Below are 9,965 nucleotides of genomic sequence, written 5' to 3'. Positions count from 1 at the left end.
TTTTCGGTCAAGAGAGTAGGATCTGAGAGATTTTATTTCTCTAAAATTTCTTCACAAGATAGAGAATGGAGTATATTTCTTACACTAGAAAAATAATGTTGAAGAAGTGAATACTTTTTTAGAAAAGGCCTTGGCCTTTTCTATGTATAAACCGGTTGGGGGGAGGGGAGATAGCCAATGCATGAGGCCAACTTTCTTCCCAAGAACAACTAGGCATGCAACGCTATATTAGGTTGTAATAATTATGTTTTCCACTTAAAATAAAAATACAATATAAACCTTATACTCCCTCCATATTTTCGGCACATTTAACATAAAATGGATGGTCCATTTTATTTTGTCATTTGTCAATTGTGACATATGTGACATGTTACTTGACATGTGAATTTGTAATGTATTTTTAACATATTAAAAATCAACATACTCATAAAATATGTCATATACGATTAATTAAATAATCAATTAAGAGTATTTCCCTATAGGTATGACCTAAGGGGATCAACTGATCACCACCGTCGCACGACAGTAATGTCAAACTCTAGACAGCCAATCATTACCGGTATGTGTGGACCAGTTGACTGTAAAATATTACATCCCACATGTATTCTTAAAATTAGATTTAAACATGTGATCATTATGATCGACAGTTGTGATCGCAATATTGTCGGAGGACACATATTCCAACAGGACCGTCTCATATCGAGAGATAGAGACACCTAGACTTCATTCTCCGTTATGCCCTCTACATTGACTTAGACTCAACCCCTCCTACTTAGGTCACCCCGACACCCTAGTCTTTCTTCTCATTGTGCTTACCTTATTTGTTTACTTGCTTGTTCATTTATTTCATGTTCTTAGCTTAGACTTTTAGCATAAAAATCAATTCAATCTTATTGACCGACTAGACTAAAACGAAGACCGAGACTTATAAATCATTTCTAACACACCATCTCTGTGGATCGACCTCCTTACCCTACTACATTCATTAGTTTGGTATTGAGTTTATAAATATTGTTTGCATATCGAGGAGTACGACAAACTCGGTACCAAAATAGCGCCGTTGCCGGGGATGGTGCTCTGCTAGATATAAGTCTTAGTTTAGTTTTAGGATTAGTCATTTTATATTGCTTTTGAAAAAAAAAAATTGAATATTTGAAAAAGAAAAAAAATATGTTGTTTATTTACTTGCATCTTTAGTTATAGTTGTTAGTCACTTGCATTTAGAGTCTTGTATTCAATAATGTCTTCATCCATGTCTTTACGTGATCATAGTAGACCCGATCCGAACTTGTTTGCCTCTCCTATTGATATTGGAGAGGATGTGGAGCTTGACTTGCATCCGGATTGGATTGAAATCTTTCAAAAAGATGTGTTTTTTTGTCTACCAAATGAGAATGTGTTGGACCATTTGGAGAGATTTAATAGAAAATGCATTTTGGTGAAAAAGAATGGTGTGTCCGAACAAGTTGTAAAACTCATGCTCTTTCCTCTTACTCTGGGGGATGGAGCCGAAAGATGGTTATATTCTCACCCTCCTAGCACTTTTTCTACTTTGGATGACATTGTCCAAGCCTTTCTTACCAAATATTTTCCACCTTCTAAAACCGCCAAACTAAGAAATGAGATCTTTACTTTCCATCAAGGCGAGTTTGAGAATTTAAGTGAGGCTTGGGAAAGGTTAAATGAACTTTTGAGAGCTTGCCCTCATCATGGGATCCCAATTTGGCTAATCACACAAACTTTCTTTAACAATTTGCATCATGCCATTAAAGAATTGATAAATGCATCGGCCGGAGGTGCCTTTGATAGTTTGGGTGATGATGAAGCAAGATCTTTGCTTGAGAAAGTGGCTAAGACGGATGCTCATTATGGGTTTGGGAGAGTGACACGATTGATTGAACCACAAGTTGAGGTTGATTCTCCCCCTTATGTTTAAAATGTTCAACAAAATCGTGTTAACCCTCCCTCTATAATTGAGAATGATGTGCATCCATTTTCATTTTCATATTCTTGTGATACATGTGGTTATTTTGGAAATGATTCTTGTGCTTGTTCTTTATATGTATCCCCACCTCACATGTTGATGAATGTGATGAACAATGATGATAATAGGCACAATGTTCAACCATACCATGCCTCCTTTCAACCAATGAATTCTATGCATGTTTCTTCATCAAATTATGTGTCATGTGGTGGTTTTGAAGATAGTTTTGACTTGTGCCCTTCTTATACTCCCCAAGCCCCCATGAATGATTGTTTGATAAGTGATGTTGATAACTTGTATATCTTTGATCCCTCTTGTACACCACCTTATCACTATGCACCCAACTTTTTTCCAAGTCAAAGTTCACCTCCTTTGAATATGAATGTTGTGCACGAGTTAACATCTTCTTATAAATCTTGTGGTGATTTAGGATATGACTCAAATGTTCGTCTTTCTTATTCTTACCCACCCCTTGAGAACATAAATGTGATAAATGATGTTAATTATGATATGCATGATGATCCCTCTTATCATTCTTCCCTTCTTCCGATGAATGTGTGTGGCTTGCAAGCTTTTTCATCTAATTGTGAACCATGTGGTAGCTTTGGAGATAACATTAATGTGTGTATCTCTTCTTTTCCCCATATCCCCATGGATGATTATATGATAAATGATGTTAATGATTTGCATATCTTTAACCCTTCTTATGAACCACCTCACCATTTTTCAAGACAACTTTCACACTCCTTATGCCAAACTACACCACACCATGTGAATTCCAAATTATCTAGTAATGGGTGTGAGGTAGAGGTTATGATGTCTGAATGTGATTATGGATTGATTGAGGCAAATTGTTTACTTGAAGAGAAAGTTGTGGAGCAATTGTATTTGAATGAGTTGGATTGTGTATCATTTGAGGTTGATCATGAGTCATTGGGAAGAGAGTATGTTGAGAGAATGATTCTTGAGTTAGAAAGGAAAAATGATGGTAAAGATTGTGAGGAAGATGAAACGGTAGAAATGCCTTCAAAAAATGAAAAGCTTGAGAGCTTTTGTGAGGAATTTGAGATTGTTGATGAGCCTTATGATGAAAATTTTATAGGCTTGACTTACAACAATCTGGTTGTGGATTTAGATGAGAACTTTGTGGTTGAGGAGATTGGAACACCCACCCTTCTTTGTGATGATGTTAGTGTTGGAAACTTGATAAAATGGGAGGGTGTCTCCTTAAGGATGGAGTTTGTTAGGAGTGAAGATGGACTTGGCTTTGACATTGATGATGAGGCTAGTGAAAAAGAACAAGTGAGGGGTTATGATGTGCTTCCACTCAATGAACCTCTTCTTGAGAAATTTGAGGTTTGCTTTTGTGGTGATGATGAGTTCTTTTCATCTACCAATCATTTAGACCTCATTTCTCTTACTCCTACATTTGAGCAAATGATTGTTAAGGAAGATTGTGATGATCTTTTCAAAGAGGTTGATTTGACTCTTAATGGTTGCTTAATGGAGATCTTTGAGGATGGAAACTTGAACACTACCCCTAGTGAAATTTTGATTGGGGTTGATGATGTTTTGAATGATTTCAAAAGCTTTAATCCTCCTTTTGCGCATTTGAAATCAAGTGATAAACCTTGGAGTGGCATTGACTTGTTTAGTTTGCACTTCTTTTCTCACAAGCCTTTCACTAATATGTCTCTTCTTTCTTGGCTTTTTGGTTGGTCTTACTTGATTTGTATTGCATATGACCACCTTCTTGTTAATTGGTCATCTTCTTTTGATAAATTAATGAGATCTTTGATGGGATTTTTAAATGACTCACTTGTTTGTTGTGTTTGATTGTAGGTTTGGTGGTTTCCTTAAAACCGCGCTTCTTGGGAGGCAACCCAAGCTCTTTAATGCACTCTTTTTCTTTTTGATAAATTTTTCTAAAACCCAAAAACATGTTCTTTTCTTTGAAAAAAATTAAAAAAACCAAAAACATGTACTTAATTTCCGAATTTCCTCCACACATTTATTTCCATTGGAAATTATGTAAATAAATAAGTGTGGGGAGGAAATTTTATTATTTAAAAATACAAAACATGTCTTTTATTTTTCCTATTTCTTCCCTACATCGCGTTCCATCGAGGACGATGTACATTTTAAGTGTGGGGAGGAAAATATCCACCTTGTGTATATTTGTTTATATTTGTTTATATTTGTATATATACTTGTAAATTTGTGAAAATTTCAAAAATTTCAAATAAAAAAATTTGCATTGTATATATATGTTTGTCTAACAAGTGGCGCAGGCACATACGGGACATTTGAGGCATTAGGAGACTAGAAGACCGCTCGGTTTAATCTTTCTTATCTCTTTCTCCTTTACTATTCTTTTCCTTTATATTGTTAGATATATGGAGGAGGATGGGCTATGTTGATGAGGATGTTGCATTTTGGAACTTGGTGTGTGTTGCTTACGTGCTGCTAGGTTTAGACAATTGTTGCATGTTTATTTATATTGCTAGTACTTAGAAATGCATTTCGTATCTTGTAAATATGTGTTTGTTACTTATTTACAGTTTGCATCAAGTTGTACATATTTTAAAACAAAATGTGGTCTAGGAAGGGAGCATGATACCCTCAATGATGATATTGCCTTGGCCGTGTCTTCCCCCTCCCATTGGCTTGCACCTTGTGACTTCCTCGTTATATACGGAAAATGAGGCTTGAAAGAAAAGTGTTGACCGCCTTGTGAGACCAAGAGGACCGTAGGCTAGGCCTAGACTTCGACCTAACTACATACATCTGAGGTTTAGAGCCTCCTATGGGCTGGTACATTCATACACGACCCCCGTTTAGAATTGTGAGTAGGTCTCCTCGCAAGACGTGTCATGTTCATACGCATAAACGTGTCATTCGGCCCTTAGACCATGAGGTGTTCATTTTTGTGCACAATTTTGAAACAAACTCGTTGCATATACTTGTTTTAACCTCACATTGTCAAACTAAGCTTTGTTTCTACCATCTAGATTAGGACAACCTTTTGTTTAACCCCCTTGAGCCTTGTCTTTTCATTTGGAACCTACTATATCAACTACATTCCAAAAACATCCTTCCCCGATCAAGAAGTTGTCATGGTTTTGGGTGCATGAGTTGGAGGTATTGAGTCCTAATTTGGTGAAGTTGAGCTCACTTCACTTGTGTTGGAACATTTGTATTTATTGTTGGCAAGAAATTGAATAAAGAGGTTTTGAAAAAGAAAAGAAAAGAAAAATAGAAAAAAAAATATGAAAAGAAAAGAAAAAATTACTTATTATGTATTTGAATTATGTTTGATGAGAAAAAGCCGAGCAACACTCCTTGTGCATCATTAAAGGAGTAGAAAAAGGCGTTGCAAAATAAAGGGGAAATGATGTTTTACCAAATGAGTCGGATTTTCAAATTTTTGTGTGATTTAGGCAACTAATATCATGTTCTTTTTTATTCATTCATTTGTTGTAATAAGTTGGGAGGAAAGGGAATTTTGACAATTTCTTGATATGTAACCTCTCATTATCCATAACGGTGCTTGCACCAATCCCGTTTTGACCCGTTCCCCAAGCCCCGTTACAAACTTTTGTTTCAACTTCTGTGCATTATTCCTTTTTGCATCTCACATGGTCATAGGATAGAATTACACGTTAGATTGCGGGCACGTTTCACGAGTCGTAGTAGGTGAGTGTTTTTGATTACTTTTTGTCACATGAAAACACCCGTTCTTCATTGAGTGACGAGTGAAAACCGCGAGGAAGTCGGTAGTCTAGGCTCCCTTAGTCATGGGTCTCTTTTGGTTGAATCTTGAGTCGTGTCATGTAATCCTTGGACATTTAGCTTTGCTTCCCCTTTCCCGCCTTTGAATTCGTTTTATTGGCACTTGGTTATCACGTTTAGGTTTGCTTGGGCCACTTTTAGGGGGTTGACACCTTGTTGAGACTTTGAGACGGTATCTTCCGACCTAGACCTTTGATTTTGAAAACAAAACGGTCGCTTAGATGAGGAAAGTGGCTTGACTTTTTGTGATGCATCCTATGTGTTATTTTCGTGCTTAAATGTTGGATGTATCAAATTTTTCCGCAAGTCCCCACTTGCCTTACAAGGGAGCACATACCTCATTGTGTTTCGTTGTGAGTTGAAGGGACGGAGAAGGCCCGTTAATTGCCTTTCATCGGATTTATTAGTTTAGCTAGTCCTTTTATATTACGGGTCTTAGTTTATTTAATGAGCTTACTCGAGGACGAGTAAGGTTTAAGTGTGGGGAGATTTGATGAGTAGCATTTTGGTTGCATTTTACCTCTCATTTATACCATATTTTGACTCGATTTTGTGTGTCTTTAATGAATTAAAGCTCATTTTACTATTCTAATCAGTAATAATTAGTTTTATTATATTTGCCATGAATAATTGTTATTATCTCGAGAATTTGTTACTGCTTTGTGTAATTTGGTTTTTGTAGGAACCGGGTCAAAAATAATAAAACAAGAAAGGTTGAGACGGTTTCTTTAATATTCAAATGAAACAAATTACAAATAAAGAAACCCAGGTCATCAAATACTGGCATTTCATTCAAGTTCACCATATCATCCTTCACATCAGTATCACTGCACCAGATTCGGACCCGTCCCCGACGAGCTCACAACCGAGTCACACCAGCAACATCTCCGGCGCACAAGCAATCAACCTGGCATCGACTCGACTTCACCTGCAGCCCGTGGAACAACAAAGCAGCAGCAGCTCGAACACCATACCACGGAGCTGCAACTCCGTCAATCTCCGTCCTGCATTCAATCAACCAGTAGCCGCGAGAACTGCCATCTGCTCCTCCCCTTAATCTTGTCGGCGCTCCTGCTCTTTACCGTGCACCACCAGGTGCGTGCCTTCATCAGCAGCACCTTAACCCACCAGAATCGACCACCAAGCAGCGCCACCATCTTCTCTTCAACCTTCATCGCCCAATAGTAGCAGCGGCGGCCGAACTCAACCGCCGTAGTCTCCACCATTCAACTCACCATCAGCTATGAGCCAAGAAACCGTCGTCACTTTCAACCACCGTCAATTTGATGCGCTTTCTTCTTGTTTGGGGTTGACTCTCCGTTAATTTGTTTGAAGATTGATTTGGAGTAAAGAAAAGAGGAAGGAAAAGACAATTCTGCCCCAGTTTTGTCTTTAATTAAGGTTCTGCGTTTTGTGTTGTATAACGGGTCGTTTCTTAGATCTATGCAATTTCATTCCTTTCCTTTCTTATGGTATAATTTTCTTCCCTTTTCTCATTTTTTTGTTCTAGTTTTAAATTTCTATTATAATTTATGTTATTGTTAATTTTAGTTGGTAATTTGATTAAAGTTTGTTACTTTGTTAATTTGGTTAAGTTTACTTTATGTTTAATGTTAGTGGGTAGCATTATTAGTTTAGTTTTAATTATGCTTAGTGAATAGATTATACTAGGGTTACGGGGAAGCTTTTGTGGGATTAATGGGTGAAGTATGAGTTGTGTTTGGATGTTATTGATTATGGATAACTTGTCTTTCAAGCTTATGAACACAGGGTGTTTGTGAAAATGCTCAAGTGAGAGCTTGAGCAATTTCACTCTTCTTATTAGCTATTCGTTGAAACGAGAGTTTAAGACTAGTTAGTAGAGTGCTTAAGCTTTGCCTAGACAAAATACCCATATTCATAGTTTCATTCGTTTACATATTTCGTTGAATGTTGGCCTCTTATCTTGTACTTTGAACATATGTGGGATTGCTTGAGCGAGAGTTTGGCTCTCCTTGTGTTTTGTTTGACTTGCTTGCGGCGATAGTCGGGCTTAGTTAGACCATACTAGATACGTGGGTTGGGGTTAGTTAGGGCGAGAGTTCAACTAGACTTGACCCAAGGACCGTCTCATATCGAGAGATAGAAACACACCTAGACTTCATTCTCCGTTATGCCCTCTACATTGACTTAGACTCAACCCCTTCTACTTAGGTCACCCCGACACCCTAGTCTTTCTTCTCATTGTGCTTACCTTATTTGTTTACTTGCTTGTTCATTTATTTCATGTTCTTAACTTAGACTTTTAGCATAGAAATCACTTCAATCTTATTGACCGACTAGACTAAAACGAAGACCGAGACTTATAAATCATTTCTAACACACCATCTCTGTGGATCGACCTCCTTACCCTACTACATTCATTAATTTGGAATTGAGTTTATAAATATTGTTTGCATATCGAGGACTACGACAAACTCGGTATCAGTACCTTCACCTCTTACTCAGAAACTTTGAATAGTGGACGACCTTATCCAGGGCATACGAGAGTCATTCTAGAGATAGGATGCTAAAGAAGGACGACTCATTATCTTTAGTACCTATGTTAAACACAGCTTTTTGCCTTGGTTGACCTAGGTATAAAGTGGATTCGAACGGGTTTCAAGCATCTCACAAATGCTTGGTGGCGACTCCGAACATCTCTTGCATCGTTTCGAGACCCTTGCCGAGACGAAACCGACCGATCTAAAATGATCTGGTCGAAAGCATTTTTTACGCCGCCGAGCATGGCTTTCAAAAGACCGCTGCATGTCCACAGATCGGCTGGGCGTGCAGGTGGCTCATGTCTACAGACTGGTAGGTGGCTCATGGCTACGGACCGGTGTGTGACCTATGTCCACAATTTTCTGTCAGGATTTTTCTTTCAATTATTGGCTTTTGGCCAATTATTGAGAGGAAACTCCTGACAGAAAATCCGTCAGGATCCCGTGTTTTTTAAAGTTCCAGACTGAATTTTTGTCAGGAAAGTCAACAAAATATTGACTTTCCTGATGGATTTTCCGTCAGGATTTTTCTTTCAATAATGGACTTTTGGCTGGTTTAGGGGAGGGGACATCTGGCGGAATTTCCGTCAGTAATATGGAATAGCTGACGGATAATCCATCAGAAATCCGTCAGGATGTGATTTCCGACATCAACAACATCTTACCACTTTTATGTTACTAAGGTTACACGTTACATTAACTGTTAGCATATATGGGTGACTTTTTAGCAGGTTACAGATAGACATATGTAATGTAGTATGAAATACGTAAACTATGTTGTAAAACTTGTACGCCGTAGTACGTTATACGTACAGATAAAAATTCAACGATCTTGCGATTGCGAACATTGTAAGCAAATCAAAATGTTCAAAAATTGACCAATTATCACGGACCAAAGTATGGCATGATTCCCTGATAATCTTGATTTTATTATTATTAGAATTAGGATAGAGATTAGGGATTAGACTACAATATTGTCTTGAACTAAAATTGAGACCGATTTCATTAAATCAATCAATCAATCAATCAATACATATATATAAAGCTTGTAGCGGACCAAGTGAGTGCTTGCAGCGGAGAAAGAAGAGAGAGAAATCTCTCTATAACTCAATGAAGTTGTGATATCTGTAATTTTTTACAGTCTCCTCTCCCTAGCACTCATGTATCTTCTTTATCCCTTTTCTAGTTTTCTATATTTTCATACATAATCATCTCTCCTAGATCTATTATATATGAATATGTAGATATTGTTGTCTTATTTTAGTCCTTTAATTGAAATTTTTCAGTCTTCTTCCTTGATTTTCACCTTCTTAAAAGACTAGACTTTAATTTACTCTCCATTTTAGCATAGGAGAGTACTTTTTAGTCTCATGTCTTAATTGAAAGAAGGTTTAAATTAAGGATTAAAGAGCAATATTTCAAGATTTATATTCAATTTGATATATTAAATCATTATTGATACTAGAAATGCAAGAGTGATTTTTCAAGAATTTTTTTCCATACATTACTTTTAGGGTTTGGATCTACTTTAGCATTTTTTGTGATTACATTCTCAGATCTCATTTTTTTCACATTTTACCTTTTTTTAATTGTTTGCTTGGGCTTACAGGAGACACTCCTTTCTAATGAGGAGATTTTGAGTGTTTCTTGTTGTTGCCCTTTTTCTT

The 9,965-nt window shown here is 37.1% G+C and overlaps 1 non-coding gene across 1 annotated transcript; it reads right to left on the bottom strand.

Moving 5' to 3' along the window:
* Positions 1–1,609: 1,609 nt before the first annotated feature.
* On the bottom strand, positions 1,610–1,716 carry LOC141635230 (small nucleolar RNA R71). Its single transcript, XR_012539930.1, has one exon. It is a non-coding gene; the product is annotated as a small nucleolar RNA R71 (small nucleolar RNA).
* Between the last annotated feature and the right edge of the window lie 8,249 nt (positions 1,717–9,965).

This window comes from Silene latifolia, chromosome Y (assembly GCF_048544455.1).
Source record: "Silene latifolia isolate original U9 population chromosome Y, ASM4854445v1, whole genome shotgun sequence".
Taxonomy (NCBI): domain Eukaryota; kingdom Viridiplantae; phylum Streptophyta; class Magnoliopsida; order Caryophyllales; family Caryophyllaceae; genus Silene; species Silene latifolia.
The sequence above is the reverse complement of the archived record's forward strand: the minus strand, read 5'-3'. Positions and strand labels throughout refer to the sequence as shown.